Below are 25,648 nucleotides of genomic sequence, written 5' to 3' on the forward strand. Positions count from 1 at the left end.
AATAAGAAGGGCTGACGTTATTAAGTGCTATGTGCCAGGTGATATTCTGAGCCATTACATGTATTTACTCAAATCTTTATAACAAATCAATGAGTTAGGATTGTTTTGTAGATAAGGACATGGGAACACAGCACATTCCATTCAACCCTCATGTTACCTATTACAGCTTTACTTTTTCACACCACCAACTCACACACACACATTTTTTTTTTTTTAACAAGCCCTGGCCTGTTTTATTAAAGAAAAATTTTGCATGATTTACTTTTCACCACTCTGTTCTGGCAGGCTCCCCATGATATCGTAGTCACCTGAGGCAATGAGAGCCGGTGTGCATCCTCTCTAGCATTTCCCACGTGCTATGCCCAGTCCATGTCATTGCCGCTGTAGTGATGGACACTAATTTGGGCCAACATGATGCAGTATTTTGTCAGATTTCCTCAAGGTGGGGCGCTTGTTGACCAGGATGACCAATTTCCCTTTGTTGTGCCTGATCACTTTCAGAGTCTGCTTGTACCCCAGAGCATACTTCCCATCACTTTTCATACTTTCCATACTTTTCATAACAAGCTGGAGCCTAGAGTTGATTGACTCTGGAGATTTTTGTCTTCTTTGTAGCCCCCATCTTCCTGCCTTAGGTGTGGGAGAGCGCCAACCGAGAACAGCCACCAAGATGGCGGGGGATGAGGAAAGAAAGCTCATGTACATATATTAGCACATAAGTTGGAGTAGGAAAGTATCCTTAAAGATCAAAAACATTATACAGGCAGTAATAATATTGGATACCGTTTACTGAGCTAATTTTACATTCTTAATGATTTTAAAAACATCCCTGCAAAGTTGTATGATTGACTTAATCTTTTAACCCTATGAGTCAGATAGGTCAAGTGGATGGTTTAAGACCCTCAGCAGGTCTGTGGAGATTTGAACCCAAATCTGCCAAATTCAGAGGCCCCCTCTGATCTTTCAGCCACTACTTGAAGGCTTCTTACTAACCCTTAGGCACAACCAGCCTAGTGTAGTCAAATAAATAATCAGATAAAGTGACTATCATCATTGTGGAACTATTAACAGCCAAAGAATGAAGGAAGTGTTGGGGTCCAAGGGCAGGCCACCCCAAGATGGGACACTGTAGCATGAAGATTATTTTGAGTTAAAAAGAAATCAAAACCCAGCAGATTGAGGAAAAGCTCTTTACCTCTCCCTCATTTGCCTCACAAGAATTTACAGGAAGAGATCTAGCACCATAAATAACTATACTATTATATAAACTGGGTACGGTAGAGGGGAGGAACCTAACAGGACCTGTTTCATTAAAGTCCTCTATGTCCCATTGTTTCCAGGTGGCACAGAAAATATTTGCTTACCAAACATTTATTCTTTCTTATCTTCGTGTGAATTGCATTCCTCCTTTCAAAAGAAGTCTCAGACCCTTAGTCCAGAATGATATATATACTTTATTTTGCCTACTTCTGGGATTTCCACATCTGTCTGGATTCCCTGTATGAACACTACTAAATTTGATTTTCTCCTGTTAATCTGTCTCATGTCAATTTGATTCTCAATCTGGCTAGAAGGATCTTGAAAGTGATAGGACATTCTTGCTCCATAACAGGAGCATTGGTCATAATTAGAGATAAATTCTAGATTTTAGGGGGAAAAAAAATAGCTTGTCCAGAGAAAAGGTAGGTATGACTCCTTGGCAACATTCTAAAAGTTAAAATGGCTGAAAGAAGAAAGACGTTTCCCAGGAAAGAATTCTACCTGAACAATCACAAATGTCTTCATCCATTTGGACTACTGTCACAAAGTGTCAGAACCTGGGTGGTTTATGAACAACAGAAATCTATTTCTCACAGTTCTGAAGGCTGGAAGTCAGAGGTCAAGGTACCAGCACAGTCAGGTCCTCAGGAAAACCCCCTTCTGAGTGGCAGACTGCAAGCTTCTCCTTGTGTCCTCCCGTGACACAGAGAGAGTGAGCCAGCCCCTTGGCCTCTTCTTATCAGGGTACTAATCCCCTTCATGAGGGCTCTGCCCTGGGACCACATCACCTCCCCCAGGCTCCATCTCCAAATACCACTGCTCTGGGGATTAGATTTCAGCATATGATTTTAGTGGGACACAAACATTCAGTCCATAACCACAAATGACATTGATCAAGAAGAAAAAGGGGAAGTGTCTAAAAAAAACAAAGCAAAAACAAACAACAACAACAAAACATGCAGAGAGATCTCTAATAATCCCAGATTTTTTTTAAAGATTTTATTTATTTATTTGACAGAGATCACAAGTAGGCAGAGAGGCAGACAGATAGAGAGAGGGGGGGAAGCAGGCTCCCTGCAGAGCACAGAGCCCCATGTGGGGCTCGATCCCAGGACACTGGGACCATGACCTGAGCCGAAGGCAGAGGTTTTAACCCACTGAGCCACCCAGGTGCCCCAATAATCCCAGATTTTAAAAAGAAATGCCTAAAATCTGGAAAGAAGTACTTATAACCAAGGAATATTAGTCGTTCCTAATGATCATAGGAAAAACAGAGTCCCCATTTCCCTGAAGCTTAAAAATCAGTGTATGGGTTTTGCAAGGAAGTTTCGGGCTACGATCTGAGCAGGAAGAACGAGGAATGAAGGGCCTGTTGGGGGCAAATGATGTCATGTTGAAAGCTCACAGAGAAAAGCAGGGCAATTCAACTCCTATATTGCTTTCTTTATCGAGGAAAGTGATCTTCAAATTGGGAAGGCTAGAACAAATATGGTTAGTAGGAAATTGAAACTTGGGAGAAGCAAGGAGATAGGAAAACATCTGGCCGCTTAGATGCATTGAGGCAAATGACATCCCACCCCACAGAGGAAGGTGTGGGGTATAAGCAGCTGCATTTTGGAAAACAGGAACATGCTCCAGTTGAAAGAAAGAGAGAGAGAGAGAAAGAAAGAAAGAAAGAAAGGGAAAGGGAGGAAGAAGGAAGGAAGGAAGGAAGGAAGGAAGGAAGGAAGGAAGAAGGAAGGAAGGAAGGAAAGAAGGAAAGAAATGGGTAGATTACAGAAAGGTCAAAGTAAGTTTCCAGACCTGGTAATATTTCTTTACAGATATATAGACTTTTATTACAGCAAGTATTTCTGTAACCATAAATATCTCCTTAAAACAAAGAGGTGTTCCAAGTATCTTTGTTAAGTAGTGATTTAAAATGAAGTTGAGATGCCTAGGTGGCTCAGTCGGTTGAGCGTCTGACTCTTGATTTCGGCTCAGGTCATGGTCTCAGGGTTGTGGGATCCAGCCCCCGCACGGGGTTCTGTGCTCGGCGGGGAGTCTGCTTGTGATTCTCTCTCCCTCTTCCCTCCCCCACTCCCCTCTCTAAAATATACAAACTTTAAAAAATAAATGAAAATAAAAATAAAATGAAGTAAAGTTAATAAAATTAATTTTATTTTTAAAATTATTTTATTTTATTCATTATTATTACATTCAATCAGCCAGCATATAGTACATCATTAGTTTTGATGTAGTGTTCAGTGATTGTGTATAACACATCTTTATATTCCACATATGAGTGAAATCATATGATAATTATCTTTCTCTATTTGACTAACTTCCCTTAGCATGATACTCTCCAATTCCATCCCTGCCAATGCAAATGGTAGGTATTCATCCTTTCTGACGGCTGAGTAATATTCCATTGTATATATGGACCACATCTTTATCCAATCATCTGCTGAAGGACATCTCAGCTCCTTCCACAGTCTGGCTATTGTGGCCATTGCTGCTATGAACACTGAGGTACATGTGCCCCTTCTTTTCACTACATCTGTATCTTTGGGGTGAATACCTAGTAGTGCAATTGCTGGGTCGTAAGGTAGCTCTATTTTCAACATCTTGAGGAACCTCAATAAAATTAATTTTAAATGAACATGCTTCAGCATATAAACTAACAATTCTTCTGAAGTTTTTTACTAAGACCTAATTACATTATTTTCCAAGTTAGAATGACTAATAATTAATGTGAAACCATAATTAACACAGATGACACAGATGATACTGTACTTTTCCAAAGTAAAGTAATATATCTGACCTAAATTTTTATGACTCACATTTGATATCACAAAATAAACTTTATTGAGCAAAGACATTGTTTAAAATCACAGAAAAACAAACATGATGAAAAGATAGACATGGTGTACAAATAATGTTAAAATATTGTCACAGGTATGGAAATGTGACATCATCATTGGAATAAAATAAAATGTTATAAAGCAAAGAGTTGTCAAAATACAGAAGAAGAGATATCCTGAAACAAATGAAAAATCAAGATCATGCAGTAGTGGTAACAATTTCTAACGCATAACATACTTAAATATCATGGGGGAAATCAAAAGAACTAGCTCCGGAAGCAGTGGTGACAAAAGACAGACGGGGCAAGGGACATAGGTAATTGACTTACCACCTCCTTCAAATAAAAGTGAGAATCTCTTGGGAGAATCTAAGTCCCTTAACAGACACATTTTAGAGCAGTTAATGAAATGCTGCATGTTTCAGTAGCAAACTATTTCAACAGTGAAATGACATAGGAATCGGAAGCATATTCTGCTGTGACACTTGGTAGTTGACATTTTTCCAAACAGCCACCACAAGTCTGAGATTCTCATGAGACTGTTGTCTTCCAGCTACATGACTATCCACACTCATTTCACCAAAGAACTCAAACTCTGGTGGTTGCTCCTCATTCTGGGTGGAGAACACCAGTTGGTTTTATGTAGCTTAAACCTACAGGGGCATCAACTGCCTTCTTAGATAGATCACCCCCCAGAGCGGGCCCATCAAGTTTCATCTGGAAAACATCCAGTTCATGAACTCCTTTGGCGGTTTTTCTATTTTGGACCATGCTACCACATAAGTAATGTGGTAATTAATTACATAAGTAATTACATAAGTAATCTCAAACTCTTGTTCATCAATGACAGCCAAATTTGAAATGAGAAATTGTTCCTAGTCTTCTTTATTTTTGGTCAAGCCTTTCTGAACTTCAGTTCCATGAGCAAAACATCCAAAGATGAAACACTTGATTCACTCTCTCTCCAAATTTTCCACTCCAGAATCCAACCAAATCAGAGTCAGTTGTCCAAGGATGAACAGTTTTCATATTTTCTGGAAACTCATTTATTTTTAAAGGTTTAAAGCAATAAGTATGAAACTCATAGAGCTTTTCCATCATATTGCTGGGGCCTCCCATAGGAAAGGCAAAGACATCTGAGGGCAAATGGCTTTGTGGTCAGACCCCTCAGGAGACAAGCACGGTGGCAGCTTCAAACATTGAGAAAGGTAGCCAGTTGGTGGTCTTTCAAGGGCCTCTCCTCTTATGGCTTCCTTACTAGAAACCAGGGCCTGGCCAATTTTTAAAAGAGTAAATATCTTTTAATATTTAAATTGATTGAATGTAATTACTTGTGCCACCATGGTTTTTATCAAACACACTTTACCAAACTAACCTTATTTCTAGGCTGAGAAGTCATGAGGGAAGCCAATGTTTTCCTGGGTTGAGATTTTAAGAAGTCATTGTCAAACTATCTCTATGGACAGGGTGGATAAATGTAGACTGAATGACAGTTACATGAAGAAGAGTTTTCTTAGCTAGTTGAATAACCGAGTATATATGCTATTGATAAACTCAGTTCTGCTCATCTGAAAAGTAGTGTGTGATGACAGATGGGGTCCCCTTCTTGCAAAAAAACACATGTATTTGACACATTCTTTGTGACTTATATGGATATATAGAAATCATATACATGCTATTTTGATGCAACTGCTTTGAAGGTATTTTGAGAGCCGTATAAAGCAATTTAATTTTAAGAAATTTTTCTAAGTGCCAATTAATATAATTATATCCACACTGACTTTCTGATCTTCCTCCCGATTCTGAGTGAATTTTAGAGGTGCGGTAAGGTCAAACCCAGGAATGGGATGACACTTTGAGATGTTCATCATTCACATTTCTAGGAAATGGAAAAGATATTTTTATATTTTGATGTACCCATTTTGATATGACCAAATCAAAGTCATCCCATAAAAATGTTTTTCCCAGACCTGATTCCCATACATTCATCTGCATCACAGATTTTGAAACTCCGTCACAATAAGCCGAGCTCCCTTCAGCACACCAAGAGGAGTTTACTCTCCGGGTTGGCAGTAATTCACTGAGCATCTAATATTGCAAAGACAAAAAGATAGAGGGATAGCTGGTGTGCCAGCTTTCGAGTCAATATTTGATAGATCTCCACTGAGTCAGACAGTTTCTTCTTGCCTATAAGGAATAGAGATAAAGACTGCATATCGTTCCAGGTTCTTTGGTTGTAAGCAATTGAAATAGACCCCCAGGTAACCTGGGCAAGAAAGGACTTTATGGGAGGCATACTGGGGAGTGCTTGCAATAATGGTAAAAAGAGAGACGAGCAACAGGGTCTTGGAAAAAACCAGGGATGTCCGTAGAGAACCCAAATACCTGCTTCTGTGAGAAAAGCCCTCTCCCAGGTCAGTTCCATGGACCATGTGTCCCTCAGCATCTCCGCCCAAGTCGCCCAAGTCGTAAAGTTCATCTCATGTGCAGCCCCTTCCCCTCGCCTCCCCTCCCTGCTTCATGTTGGGTCATGTGACTGACAGCTCAGCCACAGGCATGCAGCAGGGCCATTTCCCCCCCCCCAAAAAAAGAAGGGCACAATCACCAGAGGAAAGAGGCAGTCTGCTGAGAAAGAAAGAAATAGATCCACTGGGGACCTGAACTTCAGCCAAACACTCATTTTGTAGAAATACAGGTTTGGCCTCATCTGCTTCTTGTAAGGAGGGGCTTAGCTGACCACAAGCCCCACAGGGGGGCCAACTCAGGGTTGGCGGTCCCAGCATCAGGGACACAGCGCCCCTCTGAGCAGTCCACTGTCCTGGCCCTGGCACCATCCCCGCTCTGCTGTGGGTGGCCCTCCCGCGGTTTTGGGCGCCGCTGGGATGCTCCCCTCATTCACCCCCCTGCCCAGCTGGCAGGGGGGCAGCTGATTCCTGCAGCTACTAACGTCTCCCTCATCTCCCATTTACCTGTTCCCTCAGTCTTTCCAGAGCTGTGAACAGCTCCTGTACAAGTTTGTGTGTCCTGGAAGCCTTGTGAGTGTTTCCTGGATCCTGACGGACGCACGTGCTGAGGCCCACGGGGGGATGGTGAGGCAGTTTCCCACCATGTCATACTTGGAATGTGTGTCTTGTATAAAGGAAGACTTAGGGAATGTGATAACCAGCCTCCCCTATCTGGAGAGCTCTCATCTGAAAGGGGGGATTATGTTTATCCCGTGTAGTTCCAGAGGGCAGAGCAACAGTGAATGAGCAGGAGTTTCTGGGAAGCTGCTTCTAGTTCAAAGCAAGGAGCGGTCCTCTAAGCCCTTGAACTGCTCACAGTGAAATGCACTGGGCAGCTTGTTGGGTGTGTGTGTGTGTGCGGGGGTGGTTGAGAGTCAAGGGGAGGATTAGTTTCCATCTCTCCAAGACATTGGAGATGTGCCCAGCAGAGTGGCATGCAGGGCCAGATCAACTCTCCAGGCCCCCAAATGGCCCTGCAGAATCTATAGGCTTGAATTAAGGATTTGATCATCTTCTCTTGGAGCTTGAGGACAAAACTAGCACGCTTCATGGCCTGCAAAAAATAGTAACAATTATCCTCTAGGATTTAGCGTGTCATTTACAGCAAGGACTCTTCCTCCACCCTGAAGAAATTTTATACCCAGCCAAAGCTAACACCCTTCAGTAAGAAGGTCCTTCTCCTTTGCTCACCTCTCTGGAGCTGCTCTGTGTACCTTGGTTTACACCCAGAGGCCCTTTGGCAGGGGCAAAGCTGACCACAGCCTGTATCTAATGGAATCAGAGGATTCCAGTGTTCTGAAGAGAGTTGCTCATGTTCCTGTATCTTGTTTGATGACTCCAATCTCAGGATCCTTCCATGGTGGACTGGGGCTTCCCATCTCTGTCCTGGATTCACAAAGGATGGGTCGGCAGTGGTGAGGGAAACAGACAAGACTTCAGAATCCTGAGATCATCTTCCTGCCACCTTGAAAATCCACCCACCCTTCCAATTCTTGCTTTGAGCACATCTGGACAGCCTCCCCGCCAGCTTCTGAAGTTTGGGGCATGTCACATGAGTCTGAAATGGCCGTTCTCTGTACACGAGTATTCCCTTCTGGGAGCAAAACCACCTTCAATCACACTATCTGTTTGGGGAAAGGACAGAAGAAAGCCATTCTCTCTTGAGCACTGTTAAATACAAAAACAAAAAAAAATTTTTAAGATTTTATTTATTTATTGGACAGAGAGAGACAGCAAGAGAGGGAACACAAGCAGCGCAAGTGGGAGAGGGAGAAGCAGGTTCCCTACAGAGCAGGGAGCCTGATGCGGGCTCAATTCCAGGACCCTGGGATCATGACCTGAGCTGAAGGCAGACGCTTAATGACTGAACCACACAGGCACCCCCAGAAACAAAAAATTTTAAATCCTAGTATGCTCAGAAAACTTCCAGCATGCTAACAGAACATTCTCTTCCATTTTCCAATGGGAATATTAGAGGAAAGAAGAAATGCAATGATTGCCCCATGATCACATAGCCCACATATAATAGGACCAGAAATTAAACTAGAGGTCATTTTGACCTTGTACAGGGAAGCTTCCCTGACTCCCTGCCATATTATTGCTTCAAACAATCCTACTTTACAAGAGAAGAAATCCGCGGAATTAAGTGTCTCAGTGGCTCAGCTCAGTTTTCTAGGAAGCCAGGATTCAAACCAACAGTGGTACAGTGGCCTGGAAGTTGCATCTTTTGCCAACACAACTCTTTGTGGGGGATTTTATTTTCCTTTCTGCTTCCCCTTAATTCTTCCCAATATTCTTCCCATTTGTCTCATGTCACAGGGTGATTGCCCAGAAGACAAAGGGAAAATGCCCACGAAGCGGTGGGCAGAGCCTGGCTCACTTATTAGCAAAGGCGCTGGCCACCTGCCATGGTTTAGGGACACTGGGGCACGAGACACCTTACAGCACAGACAGTCCTGCAAGATGGAAAGTCCGACAAGAGGAAAGAATAATTTCGAGCTAAACACCACCCTTTCCTTAAAGCCTGCTCTCCAAATGAGGGTTCTAAGGCCATGTTCTAAGGAAAAATTGTTGGTTAGTGCCTGGACTGAAGGAGTGAGGCCGGGCAGAGGACAGTGCTCCTAGGGAAGCAAAAGGCAGGAATAGAGAATATTGTGATGTGGTGGGAGGTGGGGAGGGCAGAGGGCACAGCAGGGTCTCCCATGGAAGGGCCCACCCACGGGATCCACTCTCTCCCTGCAGGTCAGGACCCTCCTCATCTTCCGGCTCAGGAGATTTGAATCACAACGCTCACCCAACTCTGCTCTCTGTTTCTTTTCCCTATGACCCCTCTCTGCCCACCCCCAATATTGTTCCCTTCCTTGTCCCTTTATGTCCCTCAGCCCTCTCCCTGCCCTCCCTCTTCCAGTCTGAGGCAGCCACCTGGGGACCTTGCTATCCAATAATTAGCCTGAGCAGCTGCTCAACCAAACAAGCTCCAGAGATCCGCAGCTGGGAGAATGGAGTCCTGCCTGGAGGAGGGGGAAGCAGGGGGAAGGCCCATGGAGCCTTCTCAGGTGGCCAGATGACACCTAATTAGGCCCCCTGCTCTGGAAGCCTCACCAGATGGGCAAATGCCTGGAAGCCTTAGGGAGCCAGCAAGACTCAGTGGGAACTCCCAGTGTGTGGTTTCCTTTCCAGCTGCCTCTGGGGCTATGGGGGAGGACGGTTAAAATAGTAATTGGCGCCTCTGGTCAAGGGGTCTCACTTTTCCCTGCCAGGAGGGGAGATGTTCTGCTTTCCAGTGGTGCAACCCCCCCCACATACCCCCCCCATCCCCGCCAGCCTGGAGTCTGAGTTGTTGACGTTGTTGATTGAAAATGTTTTTTTTAAATGCACGCCAGAGGAGTTGGCACTGGGAACATTTTTCTAAATCTAAACAATGCACACCATGAATTCACAAAAGGCAGAATTAAACGAAAAGGGAAACATGAAGAAAATGCGTGGGTTTCATTCTTTCCGTCTCCCCAGCCTGCAAAAGTGAGCTGCAAACGCCGTGGCAGAGGGAGAATAGAGCAGTAAACGATTTAATTTTGACAGAATTGCTGTTTCTGGGCAGAGGAGACTTCGGGGCCAGACAGAAACAGGAGGGGAACGGCTGCGCGAGGTGGGGGTTGCGTAATGCCAAACGAGGCCACCACAGGCCAGGGACAACTAACTACCCTGCCTTTCTCCTAAGTCACTGGGCTCTGGCCCCACCCCCTGCCCCTTGATATGGCCACCTCCACCAGAAAAGTCATAAGGGGAGCAGAAAATGTGGTACCTCCTCCCCCAAAGTTCTGTTTCTCAAAGAGGAGTTTGCCTCTCCATACCCCAGCTGGGCATCAGTGGAAACTGGTGATGAAGCTTGCAAACAATTATGGGGGGAAAATGCAAGAAGCAGAGCTAAGTAGGGGCTAAATCACCTCTTTGCCCTTCCCTCTTCTGGACTTTCCTAACTGCTTATGTGACAAAGAACATCTTTGCCTTTTGACGAAGAGAAGGATATCTGCAGTGCATCCTTGACTCAAACGGCCTATTACAGACAAGTGGAGAACAGGAAAGCCAAGAAACCTTTTCTACCTGCCACCACAACCCTTGGGTCCCTGCTTGTCATACTCTACAAGTAACCATAAGAATTTGGAGCCGACACCCGCCTGTCTCATCTGGTGGGTTTCCTTTTTTTAAGCTATGAGAAAAAGTAAACTCACATCAGACTTGGTTTTACCTTATAATCACTCTCCAGCCAGGCAGAGATTGTTTTCTGTTATATGCAGGGAAAACTTGCAAAATAAAATAATTAGCTGAAAAAATAAGTATAAGAATCAATGATGTTGGTATTTCTTACTTACTCTTGTCATTAATGTCCCTTATTTGTGGGACCAAATTGTGGATGGGATGAGCTATGCGTCTGATAACGTTTTTGGCCAGCAGAGGACCAGGATGGCAGCAGCATGTCTTTGAGCAATCTCAGTTCTCTGTAGTTTCTGGAGTATAACATATTTTCTGCCAGTTCCGGCTGATACGGTGGACATTAATTATTAATTCTCCTCCAACAGCCATCGGCTGAGAGATAGACTCCCTGGAAATCTGGGGAAATAGCGCCATCTAGCAGTCCTTGCTGTAACTGCCTCAAAGCTGGGTTTTTCCGTCCCTGAGGAGGCCTGGTAGAAAAGGCCACAGTCCTTTTAAGGTTGACCAAGTTGGAAAGATGCTCTCCACAAATCCACCTAGGCTATCAATGCGCACAATCGGTTTTCAACAGCTTGGAGTCCATTTGGCTTTGGAAAAGTAGCTCAGCTTAATATTCTGGGTGGATAAGCCAGGTTTCAATAAAACTATGTTAGAATAGAGCATTTCAGAACATACCATGGGGAAAAGGCAGTTTCTTCAATAAATGGTGCTGCGGAGACTGGACAGCTACATGCAAAATCATGAAGCTGGACCACTTTCTTACACCATACACAACACAAAAATAAAGTCAAAGTAGACTAAAAACCTAACTGTGAGACACAAAAGTATAGAGCATTTCATCCACAAGACACTTTGGAGCTAAGCATTTAAAAGATAAGGAAACAGAAAGGCCCTGGAAGAAAAAGACATCTTCAAGGTTACTCAGCTGTTTATGGTTGAATCAGGCTCACAAAACAGAACCAATACTCCTATTCATAGAACAGAGCAACCCTTTTTCAAAGGCTAGCCGGAGATGAGGATAAGAAGGAGACACAGAAGTGAGAGCCTTCTCAGGAGGCGAAGATGTGTGTCTCTTTCTGAATCTACATAATACCAGTGGTATGGCAAGGCACGCATTAAACACAAGGGCAGATGTGGGCCTGTGTCTCGGACACAGGCAGACACGGTAGACATATCTTTGATCAGCCCTCCAAAATGTCATTGAAATGGCTGGAACCAAGAGCTGGGCTCCTCCCAACCCAACCTCTCTGTAGTCTGGCCAATCCTATGTCCCTCTTGAGGGAGAACTACTACAGATTCTAATTTGGGGGATAGGTGTTTTCAGGTTTTTCTCCTCAAAAGGCCTTTTGGAGCTTTGACTTCAAATGTGTTGGATTTTTTTTTTTTTTCTGTCCCTTGGTGAGGTTGGCGTTGTGGAGGTTCAGCCAGTCAGAGCTGGTAGGGGCCTGAGGAATGAGCTCGTCCAGCAGGCACATTTGAATTGCCAGAGGAGATGTTAACAACAGTGGTGGGTCCCCACCCCAAACCAGTTACAATAAAATCTCCAGTGTGGGGGCGCCTGGGTGGCTCAGTGGGTTAGGCCACTGCCTTCGGCTCAGGTCATGATCTCGGGGTCCTGGGATTGAGTCCCGCGTCAGGCTCTCTGCTCAGCAGGGAGCCTGCTTCCCTCTCTCTCTCTCTCTGCCTGCCTCTCCATCTACTTGTGTTCTCTCTCTGTCAAATAAATAAATAAAATCTTAAAAAAAAAAAAATCTCCAGTGTAGAGCCTGGGTATTAGTGACGTTTCAGTTCCCTGGGTGATTCCAATATGCAGCCAAGGTTGAGAAGCACTGGCTTCTAGCCCAAACTTTCTTCTTAAAGAGGAGAAAACCAAGGCTCAGAAAGACAAAGTAACTTGCCCAGCAATGCACAGGAAAGTCACAGCAGAACCAGGACCAGTGTTCTCTAGCCCGTCCTTCACGGTCTGCTACAGCGCGCTCCGTCATGCTCGGCTGTGCAGCACACTAGGCCTTGTGAGCCACCCGCTAGATAGCCAGAGTGGTCACCCCCTACAGACACTGCCCCAGGAGGCAGCCATCTGTGAGTGGCCGTCTATGCATTGGAAGTGTTCTGAGCACTGGGCAAACTCAGCTTTCAGGAATCTGAAAGAAGAGATGCTTTTACCATCTCACCAACGCTAACCAATATGGGGATGCTGCCACTTGGGGAGATATATTTTCCAATGATGGCTTCTGGAACTGCAGAAATAATAGCAGAATGAATTAGGGGACCCCCAGGATCCACTTTGAGGTGGACAGAACCCAACTCCATTGATATCTGATTGGTGGACGATCATGGCACTTTGGGTCTCCAGTGTTCGCTAGTTTCCCGAAGTCTGGCTCCATCTCTTTCTCCATGCACGATCACCCTGCTGGGCAGACACAGGCTCTTCAGGGGAGGTTAGGAGGGAGTCTGACAAGGTACACGGTTGGCTGTGCAGCAGGATTTCCTCAGTGGGACTTTCCTCCCTATCATTCGAGGGCCTCTGGGCCTCAGAACTAGCTTGAGTCTGGGAATTGGTTTAGGATCCATGACCTTCAAGTGACCTTTGCTACATCTAGAGCTTTTCTATTCATGCCAATCAAGTAGCAGCCCATCCATCTGTTTCAGTTTTCAAGGAATATCAGGATCTACTGGCCAACGCAATGTTCTGAAGGTCATACTATTCTGATTACTACTTTGGCTCTGCTAACCCTTTTAGTAACCATACCCACTTGTCTTTGGCAATTAAAACTCTTGCTGCCAGGTCCCATCATTCCTACCTAAGTCAGGGAGCCCAGTCTGATGAGAGCAGTCCCCGGTGCCCCTCCTGACCCACAGAGAAGAGCCACCATGGAGCTTTTCCAAGGATGTTGGGCCTCCCCCCTCAAAAACAGCTTGCCCAAGCTTGGGGAAGGGAGTACCCCTGGGACCCTCTGGGAAGAACCCAGTCAGGAAATGGGTGAGCCGGTGTCATATGATAAATCTGCTCTAGCATTCCCATCTCCAGAAGCCTTCAGATCCCTTCTTCCTCTGTCTCACTGAGGACATCCAAAATAGGTCATCCTGCCCCCTCCCACCTGTCAGAAAGGTCTGGCCAGGACTCATTAGCTTTTGATCTTCATGACAAATCAAAACCCCAGTGATTCCAACATCAACATTTTGCTTCCAAACATCTCCCAGACTGCTTCTCAAACCTTAAAATAGTTTTTTAAAAAATCCTATTAAACGAAGTGCCCCTGGTTTTACAAAAATAGCAGATCATGAACCATGAAATGAACAATTGCATCCATACCAAAAGTTTAAGAGAGAAAAATGATTCCGGAGATCTTACCTGAAGATTCTCTAGATGAGGTTTGCTATAACTGGGGATTTTCCAGCAGGACACTGGCATGAGTGTACCAGGCTGAGTTTCCCTGTCCCACTTCCTAGGATCACCCTCTTTCTTCAGTCAGGGATGCAAAAGTGGGGGATGAAGAATCTTGGCCTTGTGGAGCCAAAACTGTTCCAGGGCTCATAACTCTAGTGCTCCTGGTTTGGGGCTTTAGCATTCCTGAGGTAGAACACAGAGGTTATTAGCAGGATGCAGAGAAATTTGCATCAGGCTCCTCACTGTACCTAGGGGTCACTTTGTCTGCAAGCCCTTTTTTTTTTTTTTTTTTTTTTTTTTTTGGCTTTGGATGTTGTGACCAAAATAACATGGGCTGTCAAAGAATTCAGTTCAGGAATCCTTTTACACTGTGGGCACGTCACGTCACCTCTCCGTGAAACCCTGGATGGGCTTCAGCTTTCACTCAGAATAAAGCACAAGAGTCCTCCTAGTGGGCACAGGCCCTAAGAGATAGGAGCCCTCTTTCCTCTCTGCCTACCTCCTATTCCACCCGGTTGCTCACTGTGGTCCAGACACAGCAATTTCCTTGCTGTCCTCCCACTGGGCATTCCCTCTGTTTAGCGTGTCCGTCCATCAGCTAGCCCGCTGACCTCCTTTAATCTCTGCTGAAATGTCACCTGAGAACTACCCCAACAACCCCATCTTCCACTGCACCTCCATCTCCCTGTTCTGCCCATTTTCCATGATATGTGTTGCTTTCTGACATAGTCTATATTTCATTCATTTTGATATTGCCTTTCTCCCCCACTAGTAGGAACGCTCCATGAAGGCAGACATGCTGGGCTTTTTTGTCACTGCTAAATCCCCTAGAAAAGCTTGGCACGTGATAAGTGATCAGTAACTATTTGGGGAGCGAATGTATGAGACTGTGATGTGCTTGGCTCTGCGGTAAAGCCAATCACAGCTTAATAAATAGGGTCCATGAAAGAGCTAGAAATGTGGCCAGTTTGCCTGCTTTTTCTCTCCACCAAAGTGAAACAATCTCTCGGTGATCAATTCAATTAGTTAGTAATTGCCCAAGCCTGATAAGACATGCACATACAATAATTAACATTTCTACAGCATTTTTTAAAATTCTTTAATTAAAAATGCACATGGATGGTTAAAGCAAAACATTTCCACTCTACCTAAGTTTGCCATGTGTCTGTAATTTTTAAAAAGTGAATCTTGTCCTGCTAATAATGGTCTTCATCGTTTTGTTTGGATAAAGAGGTTTCAAGTAGAAGGGAAATCATAACTGTGATGCCTTTTACACTAGATTAATAATGACTTTACAAAAAGAGCAGCCTGTGTTTAATTCTACAGATATACAGGATGTGAGAGGAAATCTTCAAACACCTGAAAATAAGTAATATCAGTTCACAACAAGAGGAGGACACACTTGTCAGGCCTCATCTGGGTATTATCCCTTTTGGCCAAATGAAAGCTTCAGGCAATGAATTGCTTGGTTATTACAGTTTATTCTTTTTTTTTTTTTTTAAACAGAAAGAAAGGTGGGGGAGTGGCATAAGGAGGAGAAAGAGAATCTCAAGCAGACTCCACACCCACTGCAGAGCCTGACGTGGGGCTCGATCTCACAAGCCTGAGATCATGACCTGAGCTGAAATCGAGTCAGATCTCAGTGGACTGAGGAGTCCCTATTATGGTTTATTCTGAATTCAGACAGCCATCTTATATCCTGGAAATTGACCACCAGCAAGATACATCCAGCAGTTGGGGGGAACTCCTGGTAAAATAGTCATTCTTTTATTTGTCAAATATTAACTTAGAACCTCATAGGCATGTTGAATATTCCAAGTAAAACACTTGGAGATAATATTTCAGCATATTGAGAGAGGGGGGGTCCTCAGGAAGGCCTCCCAGATAATGTGTCCTTTGGACAAGCACTGAAGGGAGTAAGGATGAGGCCATGCAGATTTTGGAGGGAGAGAGAACATTCCAAGGAAAGAACATGCAAAGTCTCTTAGGCAGAAATGAGTTTGACATGTAAGGACAAGGATGACTGTTTTTGGCCTTTCTCCTTTCTTGCCTTGGATAGAATCCCAACTCCTCATCCTGGCCCAGAGGCCAGCCTCCCCTTCTCTGGTAGATCTAGGGCCCTCCCAGCCCTTAGCTTGAATTAGACATCTCAGAGTAACTCTGCCCCAAAACTCCTGTTGCCAGAGCTCTAAAACTAGTTCTCCCAGGTAAACAAAACCCCTTTGTCCACCCACAGACAGGAAGCTGCAGATTCTTGGCCTTTCCACACAGGTTTTCTGTTGCTGACAAACTCCATAATCAAATAGAGGGATTGGCAAGACTCCACCTGTTCCTGGGCAATCCCACCTCCCACCCCAACCCCACATTCTCACAATGGAGCTCAAAACATGCAAGGTAAGGCAACGCTGAGCTGCGTGAAGGGCAGGCGGACAGTGCGCTCGATCTGCCCCGTTTCTCACAGGCCTGACACCTGTCATCATCACGAGTGGGCTGGATTCCCCACCTCCACCAAGACCCTCCAGGGAGGGAGGGGAGTCAGCATTGAGAAGGAAGAGGAGACCACCATGTAGCCTGAGCTAGGATGAGATTATAGTTAGGGTCAAGCAGTCCAGATCAGACCCTGTTCCTGGAGTGAAATCACAATGGGTAGGGAAATAAAGAAACCTGGCCATGAGTTCAAATCTCCTCTAGCCTGAGAATATGGGTGCTGCCAACAAGCCTGCAGTCCCTGCTGAAATGGGCCCAGGTACATGGATGTATTAACGTTTTCACTCTTGTTTTCCATGTGTCTCAGTCTCATTTCTAGCAGTTCGAAGTCCCAAGCTTAGAGGCAAGATGGGCCATTCATTTGAACAGAAATATAGAAAGAGTGGATTTCAAGGATGCTAGAAAGATAAAGTGAGCCAAGGTATCACTGAGTTTGTCCAGGGACAGCTTGCTCCCATATTTTTCTACTGTGATGTCATTGTTTTAAGTGCCTTCTGCACATCACTTCATGTAACTGCTGTCTCAAAAACGTGAGATGCGTCTACTGTGCTCATGTTGCAGATGTTCCCTTTCTGAGGCTCAGAAAGGCAGAGACACCTGCCCAGGCTCACCCAGCTAGAAAAGAGCCAGGGCTGAACAGAAATGTACATAGTTCCAGAGTCTAAGGACACTGTTCCTCTTACAACTCTGTGCAAAGACACTTGGAAGAGGAATGATTATATGATGAATACTTGTAGATATATTAAATTTTCTAACACACCTTCTTAGAATGAAAAAAACAGAGCATCAGAATTCCATTAAGTTCCTAGTAGGAGGAGAAGAAACAGGAGGGTAAGGTATAGAAAAGGAAAAAAAAAAAAAAAAAAAAAAAAAAAACAGAAGAGAACATCGCTGACTTCATGTTTGTTCGCCCATGCAGCCTGAGCTGGCTTTTCTTCTCATGGGCAAAGGGAGAGACTCCTGCATTAGTCATCACCTTCCTGTAGTCCCGTTTCCTATCCTGCTGGCAACAGCTCCTCTGATACATAAACAAAGTAGCAAACTACCCAAGCAGGGCGGAAGGAAGGGAGCCAAGAGGCCTTCCTTTGAAAATCTCCCCACTCCCAGGCCTATTTTCCCTCATTTCACAAATTTGTATTTCACAAATACAAACATAGAGTGGACAAAACTGGCCAAGAAGTCATCACCAATCAGGCAGAATCAGGATGGAATGAGATGAGCAGCTTACCCAAGTTTGTGTGTTCCTTCATTCATCCATTCAGAGCCATTACAACATCAAATTCCTTGCTCTCATGGAATTGATGTTACAGTGAAGAAGGTAGACCAGATGTCCACAGACAGATGCCTGGATAAAAAAGAGGTGGTACACATACATACACACACACACACACACACACACACACACACACAGAAGAATATTACTCAGGCATCAAAAAGAATGAATCTTGCCAGTTGCAATGACATGGATAGAACTAGAGGGTATTATGCTGAGTGAAATCAAGTTAGTCAGAGAAAGACAAATACCATATGATTTCACTCATATGTGGAATTTAAGAAACAAGAAGATGAACACAGGGGAAGGGAAGTAAAGATTAAGATAAAAACAGAGAGGGAGGCAAATCAAAACTTAAATCTAGGAAATAAACGGAGGGTTGCTAGAGGGGAGTGGATGTGGGGAATGAAGTAACTAGGCAATGGGCATTAAGGAGGGCATTTGATGTAATGAGCACTGGGTGTCATATGCAACTAATGAATCACTAAATTCTAACCCTGAAACTAATAATACACTATATGTTAACTAAATTGAATTTAAACAAAAAAAAATTTACGAAGAAGGTAGATCATAAATGAATAAATACTCAATACAGTGTAAAGAGACAGAGAATACAAAGGAGTTGGGAACAGGCCTCCCTGGGATTCAGAAACGTGAATGAAGCAAGAGGTCCATACGAGGGTGCTAAAGGGAAAAGGGACATACTCGGTGTGTGCAACAAAGAGCAATGGGGACCAGAATATCTGAATGTGAGTAGATGAGGGATGGCAGGACACAACACCTCACTCTTGCTACTACGTCGAGAAGAACCTGCAACCTGGAGAGCAGGGCCGGTGGGAGGTACGGATGGCATGAGCGAGGGGGGCAGGAATGAGAAGTGTGGGGAGGAGTGGGGTCCAGGAAGTGTTGCCAGGGTGGAAAGAAAGTGATCTGCTGATGCATTGCATAGGGAGCATATGAGAAAGATGTGATTCAAGGATAAATGCCAGTTTTCATCCCGAGTTTTCATCTCAAATCACGATACTACTGACCACATCTCATATATGTCAGAATCTATGTCAAATTTAACCTTGTATCTCTAGCCCCCAGAACAGTGGATCCCATATGAAAAGGGCTTAATAAATTTAAATGACCCGTTGAATGTGGTGATTAACACATGCACAGATGCACGAAAGCCAACATTCAACTACCCTACTTCCCTGTAGTTTTTCAATTATTTTAGCTGTAGTTTTTCAATTATTTTAGCTTTTTCCAGATAAAATCTTGATTGGAATACCAATCTCTAAAACAGATAAATTGCACAGTTTTCTTAATGGACATTTACAATTTAAGTTCAGTTATGACATTTACTTATGAAAAAATTCAATTGAGGAGGCCAAATGGTTCTGTTAAATACAGACATTTGAAATCAGAGATTACAGATGACAACTGCAAGTCTTTATATGCTCTAACTTCCGATTTATTTTTGTTTCGTTTGGTTGGACCCTATGAAGAGGTGCTTACAACCGACAAATTTTCAATGTGTTGTGTGCCAGTTAGTAATGCCTTTGGCTGCTTGTAAGGAAAGAGTTAAATGCCAGAGGCTTACCCATGAGAATATTTATTATTGATGAACAAAAGCTAGGATTATAGAGAAGGGTGCCAGTTAGATATAGTGGCTTACAAGATATGGACAAACACCCCAAAGGTAGGCAATACAGAATGAGTTCAACGGTTTTACAGTGTCATAAGGACCCAGATCTTTCCATCCTTTCATTCTGCCATCCCTGGGCTGACCTTTCACCCTTAGAAGGCTACTTCATAGTCATGAGCCATCAAAAAGTCACCAAAAAACTGGAGCAAAGGGTGGTCAGGACAGAAGGAGACCTTCTCCTTGTGACCCTTTCCCTATGTCAGGGAAACATCTTTTCTAGATGTCACCAGCAGAGTTCACTCCTGTCCAGTTGGCCAAATCTGGGCCACGAGCTCAGTCTGAGATTGTCACTAAGCTATGGGACTTCCTGCCTAATCGCTAAACAAGATCAGGGAATAATTTCAAGAGACCTTTCAATAACCAATCTGGAAACTTGAAAGACAAGTGGCAGAAATATTTTGCATAAAGTGAAATAAATAATCATACGTATGTAAAACTGAACCATCTCAGGTTGTTCCCAGTGGCAAAAGGCAATTTTTATCAGATCCATTCTGAAGATTTCAGAAAGTGGAAGTAAATTGACAAAGAAAAACATGTGAAATATTGCATTTTCCTATTTATTATGTTCTATTCACTGTGGACTCTTCTCCCCAGAATCTCTCTTCTCTCCCATTAACCCTCTTGAAGAACTTGTGACTTCTCTCCGCCATCTTTCCTCATCCTACTCCCTGTGACCACCAGTCCAACCTTTTGACGTCTCCATTTGCTCCTCCTCCTACCACGGTGATGAGCACAGTCATGCAGACAAACTTACTTTCCTAAAATGAAGAAGGGAAAAGGCTACCTTTTATCTATGCTTCAATATATTTTTTTTTGCATTTTTTTTTAAATTTTTTTTATAAACATATATTTTATCCCCAGGGGTACAGGTCTGCGAATCGCCAGGTTTACACACTTCACAGCACTCACCATAGCACATACCCTCCCCAATATCCATAACCCCACCCCCCCTCTTCCAACCCCCTCCCCCCATCAACCCTCAGTTTGTTTTGTGAGATTAAGAGTCACTTATGGTTTCTCTCCCTCCAATCACATCTTGTTTCATTTATTCTTCTCCTACACCCTCAACCCCCCATGTTGCATCTCCTCTCCCTCATATCAGGGAGATCATATGATAGTTGTCTTTCTCCGATTGACTTATTTCGCTAAGCATGATACCCTCTAGTTCCATCCACGTCGTCGCAAATGGCAAGATTTCATTTCTTTTGATGGCTGCATAGTATTCCATTGTGTATATATACCACATCTTCTTTATCCATTCGTCTGTAGATGGACATCTAGGTTCTTTCCATAGTTTGGCTATTGTAGACATTGCTGCTATAAACATTCGAGTGCACGTGCCCCTTCGGATCACTACGTTTGTATCTTTAGGGTAAATACCCAGCAGTGCAATGCTGGGTCATAGGGTAGTTCTATTTTCAACATTTTGAGGAACCTCCATGCTGTTTTCCAGAGTGGTTGCACCAGCTTGCATTCCCACCAACAGTGTAGGAGGGTTCCCCTTTCTCCGCATCCTCGCCAGCATCTGTCATTTCCTGACTTGTTAATTTTAGCCATTCTGACTAGTGTGAGGTGATATCTCATTGTGTATGCTTCAATATTTTTACCTCTGTCATATAATAATATTGAACAACAATTCTCATTTTCTCTCATATATAATAGAATCAGAAGTGCCTCAAATTTATAATAAGGGCAACAAAGTTACTTATCATTCAACATTACAAATATGCAGTGCAAGTTAACTTGTTATTTCACTAATGACTCCAACATGACATGAACAGGTTCTGAGCATCTATTCAGAATGATCCAAATATATTTTAGGGCAGAACTCTTTTGTATAATTTTCCATCATTAGTTAGATGAAGGCCTGAATTTTTTGTAAAACCAACAGCATTTTTTCAAGTTAAAACATATGCTCAATGACGGTAGGAAAAGCTTTATTCTGAGGGCACACTCCCTAAACACGGCACAACACACACCAAAATGAAGCTACAACACAAAAATCTCTAGTGTTAGCTGGAAAATGGGAAGCATTTGGTGTGGCCTTTTTTCTTAGCTTATGGTTTTTAAATGAGCCAACAGTGCATTACTTTAAACAAAACAAAAAACCTCAATCCATCCCATGGTAAGGTAAACACAAGTTGTGAGAAAACAGTTTTTCATGTTACTTTTCCAGAGACCCCTACAAACACATAAATGGATTAATGAAGAGAGAAGTGTCATGTTAACCTGTTAGCAAGAAAGACATGTGTCCCAATAAATTCCTAACCCCGCCTGTGTACAATCGTTAGGAAGAACCCAAGCAATTCAGTCTATGAACTCCATGCAGCCGTTCCCTCTATGATAGGCATATTGACCCCCTCCCACTGGAAGAATTTTTAAAATGTAGAAATTCAGCAAAAAGGACACTTCGCTTGGAATGGAAAGGACCATGACTCAAGCCAGTGGAAGGCCCCATTCCCTACCATGCACAGGCTATTTTGAAAAAGGTATTTTCTGGTATTATGATCGTATACCTCGAAGGCAAGGACTGAGTCTCTCCTCCTCCTTCAATATGGACGAGATGACCTGCTAATAAGGATCACACCAGTAAGGCGGCAGCGGTTGAAAAACATAAGAATCTCGTTATCAGTTCGATCTCCAGTGTCAGAAGCTCAAATTACGGAGCATGATGTCTGATGACATCGAAGCCCAAAGACTGCCTGTGATTTCTGACCAACCAGAACTGGAATTCTCTGCTTTTGAATTCTTTAGAAATTCTTTATGTACTTTTGACTGGAAATATGACTTCATTTAAAAATAAAGGAGCTACAGAGTTTGAGGTTCGCTTGCTTCAAAGGCCTTTGGGATTTCTCACCTAAGTCAGGAAAACTAGTCTGGCCTTAATCACCGTACCAAAGAAGTTAACCAACACCACAGCCACTGTCCCACCCCACTCTTTGATATAGACAACTGATAGGAGACGTTCTTGGCAATGGCAGCTTCGCATCTCAACTTGTCTGTAGCCCTTAAGCTGCTCCCTGCCCCTCACCCCATGCAAGAGCTCTACTGTCTGGTCTTGCCTTGCTTTCAACCTTCTTTGAGTTACTCGACCTCTCTTAAAAGCTTAGGGCTTACTTAAGTCTCTAAAGGCCAGTGGTTCTTCAAGCTGGGGAAATGTATGATTATGGACTTTCTCCCAAAATCTACAGTTGGTTTTGCTTCTCCTGCTCTCAACATTCTATTCTATCCATCTGCAGTTACCTGATTCATGATTAACTGTATCCCAAGACACAGCAATATCAACTCGATCCAATCTTTTCATTATAAAAGTAAGTGCCCTCCCTTTTAGAATAATACATTTTGATGACTAAAACTCCAATAAATTGTGCCTTAATCTTATGGTTCTCAATATAATGCCTTATTTATTTAAATTTCTTATTATGAGTTCTTAGCACATCAAAGAGGTGCTAAAATGCAAAATACTTTTAACAGGTAGCACGCTTTAGGAAGCAAATAAGGAAAACTTAACTCAAATGGTTTGAACAATGAGCAAAATTTTCTTAATCTCATAACTAGAAGACTGGGGATCTATTAGGACATTGTTTTTAGCTCCTTCATTTCTTTGAGGACTCATATTTCTTTCTTCTCTTCACTCTGCTTAGTTCAACAAGTCAGCTTATAATTTTCCTCATGGTCACAAGAGGACTGCAACAGTTCCAAGTATCACAGACCAATATAACAACAGTAGAGAAACTGTTACCTTGCCCCAATCTCTAGTTTATTTTTATCAGCCAGAAAAATTTTCACGTAACTCCAAAGTAACCTGCAGTCACCTTTCATTCCATAATTGTGCCACATTCTCACATCTCAACCAATCATTCATGAAAAGGAAATGAGACCATGTAGTTACTTTCCAGCCAATCTTTATTCGCTCTGTGCTGAGATTGTAACATACCCTTCCTTTCCAAAAACAAACACACATAAAAACCTCCCAGACAAATGTGAAGCATTAAAAAAAAAGCAAAGAAGAAGAGAGAAAGGGGGATATTGGGGGCAGTCAAGTGTGCTAAAGGTATACTGGAGACCAAAATGTAAATAAAGCACCTTCATCAGTTACTGTATCCTCAAAGCCACTATTTACATGGTCAGATTTACCACTCAGAGCCACCTTCATGGTAAGGGCAGAAATGTCAACAGAGCTATGAGAAACTCATATACTACTGTTTAAAAGATAGTGGTAAAATTTTTATTGTGTAGCATAAACACTTCTGTAATTAAGGGTATACAACCAAAGGTTTCTGAAATCTGAGTGATTTTTTTTTTCCCATGTAACACAGTATCAAGTTACCATCTAGGACACTAGATGTTTATCTCCACAGTACAGAGGTCCAAAATGCATTGGTATTATCTAAAGATAACAACAAATAAATAAATGCTCACTATATAATTTCAATACTTAACTTATTTCACAGTTATAGTAACTAAAGCAATAATTTGTGAACATAAGTGTAAGTAAAGCGATCAATTGAACTGAATAAAAATTCCTTAAATAGATGTACACTACACATATGACTTGGTTGATTTTCAACAGATGATGGCATAGTAATCAAATAGAGAAACAAAAGTTTTTGTTTTCTTTTGTTTTGTTTTCAACAAATTGAGCTGGAACTGATAAACCATAGGGGAAAAAGAAGAACCATGATCCCCAACTTGTACTATACATAAAATTAATTTGAGGTAGATCAAACACACAAACATAAAAGAAAAACACAAGCTTTTAAAAGAAACTATCTTTATGGCCTGGGGATAAGCAAACATTTCTTAGTATACATATTTCAAGAAAATTTTGTGCAAAAATGTTCACTATAATTTTACTCATAAATAACTCCAAACTAGGAAAAAAAAACAACTACTACTAAAAACAGGGAAATGGAAAAACAAACAGTGGTGTATTAATAAAATAAAAAATTAACTACTGGCACCTTCAATGATTTGGACAAATATCAAAAACATAATATTAAATGAGGAAACCAGATACAAGAGTATATACATGCTACATTATTCTATTTATAACATGTTCAAAGACAAGCACAACTAACCTAATGGGCTATAATTAAGAATAGTTGGCTTCCTCTGGGAATAAGACATGGGTTATTGACTGGGAAGAAGCACAAGAAACTTGAAGTAGTGCTGGAAATGTTCTATTTAAAAGGATTATGATTATTTTAATGTCTACATGTATCTGAATTTATTGGATTATATGCTTAATAGCTATGTATTTTTGTTTATAAATTATTCCTCAATAAAAACAATATGTATGCTTGAATACATGAGTACTGAATTGTAAATTGCATTTTTATTTTTCCTATATTTAGGATTTCTGAAATTGTGATGGGTCATTTAAGTATGGACTATAAAATTTTTCCAGCCATCTGGCATTGAATTCTTTAAATTGACTTTGATATTGGGGCACCTGGGTGGCTCAGTTGGTTAAGTGTCAACTCTTAATTTCAGCTCAGGTCATGATCTCAGGGTCTCGGGTATTTATAAAATAAATATCTCCATATAACTACTTCCAAGATCAAAATGTAAAACATCGCCAACACCAGGGAAGTTTCCTACTGCCCCCTTATTGTTGTATAGTACTCCCCTGTATGAATACACCACAGTTGATTCTATTACCAATTTCTGGGTATTATAAATAAGGCTGCCAAATACATCCTTGTACATTTTTGGTGCAAAAGCGCATCTACGTATGGGTCATGAGGTAGGCACATGGGCAGCTTTCCTAGGTATTGCCAAAATGGCTGTGCAAATTTCCATTCCCACCAGCAGTGTAAAAGAATTCCAGTTGTCCTCTGTACTTGCCAGAACTTGATATTGCCAGATTTGTTTTTGGTTTTGTTTGGTTGGTTGGTTGGTTTTCAATGTGTGTGTATGTGTGGCTGGGGGTGTTTCTTGTTTTTTGTTTTTTTTTCCTTCTGTTTTTTTGTTTGTTTGTTTTACA

The 25,648-nt window shown here is 42.6% G+C and overlaps 2 pseudogenes; both read right to left on the reverse strand.

The window, feature by feature from the left end:
- Nucleotides 1-258: 258 nt before the first annotated feature.
- On the reverse strand, nucleotides 259-699 carry LOC125081732 (60S ribosomal protein L30-like; annotated as a pseudogene).
- A 3,459-nt stretch (nucleotides 700-4,158) lies between these two features.
- On the reverse strand, nucleotides 4,159-20,399 carry LOC125081733 (protein NipSnap homolog 3A-like; annotated as a pseudogene).
- Between the last annotated feature and the right edge of the window lie 5,249 nt (nucleotides 20,400-25,648).

The sequence above is a fragment of the Lutra lutra genome, chromosome 12 (genome assembly GCF_902655055.1).
Source record: "Lutra lutra chromosome 12, mLutLut1.2, whole genome shotgun sequence".
Lineage (NCBI taxonomy): Eukaryota > Metazoa > Chordata > Mammalia > Carnivora > Mustelidae > Lutra > Lutra lutra.